Raw genomic sequence first — 2,128 nt, 5'->3', positions numbered from 1 at the left:
CTAGGGGATTTTGATAAAGTGGTATAAACTTTCTAAAGAAATGTGAATCAGTAAAAGGTTTCCCAGGTGGCTCAGTGGTAAAGATTCCACCTACCGACACAGGAGATGAGGGTTTGATCCCTGGGTGGGGAAGATCCTCTGAAGAAGAAAATGACAACCCACTCCAGTTTTCTTGCCTGGGAAATCCCATGGACAAGAGGAGCCTGATGAGCTAGAGTCCATGGGATTGCAAACAGTAGGACATGACACAGCGACTATACCACCACCACCAATTCAGTAAAATTTAACCCTTATGTATTGGATCTCGCTCAAAATTATTTTAGGAGGCAAGCTGGGGGTATGTAATTATTAACCTCATCTTCTTAATCAGTAGGGAAGTGACTTTTAAAAGTTAACAGGCTATTTTTTTGAGCTGTTCTAACTTTACAGAAACATTGAGGGCAAAGTGTCCCTCTATTTGTTTCCTCTATTATGAACGTGTCGTATTAGCATGGTACGTCTGTTACAACTGATGAGCCAGTATTGCAAAGTGACTTTGAAATGACCATGGCCAAGGCTGCCAGTTGGCTGGGCTGCGGCTGGGAACCAAGCCATATCCACACCCTCGCTTCAACAAGCTGCCTGGTACTTTCTCTTGAAAGATGTTCTATACAGATTAACACCATAATGGCTGTAACTGCTCTGTGCCAGTATCTGAACACAGGTGGCAGCAGGACTCATTTGACTAAGCCCTGTGATTGGTGCCTGGTTGGTATTTATCCTGGCTCCATCTTAACTTTCCGTGCAACCTGGGACACAATTGTTAATGGCTTACATGTGTAAACCTGTGAAACAGGGCAGTCACAGAGCACAGTATCAAGTATTAGTTTATACCCTGACTCTTTCTAAAGGGAATGGGTACAACGATATTAATGCTGAAGAACTGCTCTGACAGAGGTTACAAACAGGCTTGAGTTTTCACACAAGGATGACATTCATTCATTCTCTGAAACAGTCTGAGGATATTGGAAAGCAAGGCACTTCTATTTTCTCAATTGAAGACGGGAAGGACATCAATTAAAAAAAAAAAACCCTATAGAATATAGTTTTACTCCAATATGATATAGTTTCCTCAATAGTCTTAGGATAAACCACACCTGGTCGTTAAGTGGAGCTGGCAGTGGTGTGAGTGGCTGGATACCTCTGGACAGGCTTCCCAGGAAAGATGTCTTTCTGACTTGAGTTTTAAAGGATGAGCAGTTGCCAAATCCCCTAGAGAGAGTTTCTCAAACCACCTGTGGTTAAGAACCAGTCGTTTTTGTTCCCAATCTTCCAGGTACCAATACGAAACCCCTTATGTGCCAGGTATGACTCACCAGGAGTCTGACAACACCCAAACTGGTTTATTCTCGGTTCAAAGAGTCCACCAATCACGTGCTTCTGTGTCGTGGTGTTTTTTACATTGCTACAAAAGTTTTTAAACCTTTGCTCCCATTTTCTGTTACAGACAGGTTCCAGTTTGCAGAAGAGCACAAGGCAGCTGAAACTTGCTGGAAATGCAAGATTATCAGCGCTCACCCTAAGCAAGTCCAATCTGCGTTTTAACCAGATTCCCAGGTGATTCCTGTGCACGCTAAAGTTCGAGGAGTTGCCCCAGAGAACCCAGGACTCGGTACGGGGATGGGAGGATTTGAGCCTTCACCCGCTTCCATTTGGCTATCTGCTTTCTTTGGGTCCGTGGAAAGGGTTACATTTTTTTAAGGTGTAATTGGCCACGTCCTCTTCCAGTTTACAAAATTGAATTTTCCCGCCGCGACGAAAACTTGTAACCTGAGTGCAGGAGAGAAACTCCACACGGGTAGGCGGCTTCCAGAAATTCTGATCAGCCTCCGTTCTCTGCTTTGATCTGGCCCAACAGCCGGGGCAGCTCCTCGGATCGCGCTTCCGTCCCCGGGGTCGCTCATCTGCCGAGCTGCATTAATGAGATCCACGTTGAGCCGGTTCCAGGGTCTGCTAAAGATCAAAGGCACACACACACACACAAATCCCCCAACCCCTCCTCCTCCTCGGTGACTATTAGGTCTCTATCACCAGAGGGGAGTCAACTTCTCCTCCCCTCCCCATGGTCGGGAGGGGAGGAGGCGGGGAG

Source organism: Bison bison, unplaced genomic scaffold (assembly GCF_000754665.1).
Source record: "Bison bison bison isolate TAMUID 2011002044 unplaced genomic scaffold, Bison_UMD1.0 scf7180017864440, whole genome shotgun sequence".
Classification (NCBI taxonomy): Eukaryota; Metazoa; Chordata; class Mammalia; order Artiodactyla; family Bovidae; genus Bison; species Bison bison.
This window is presented reverse-complemented; position numbering follows the sequence as displayed.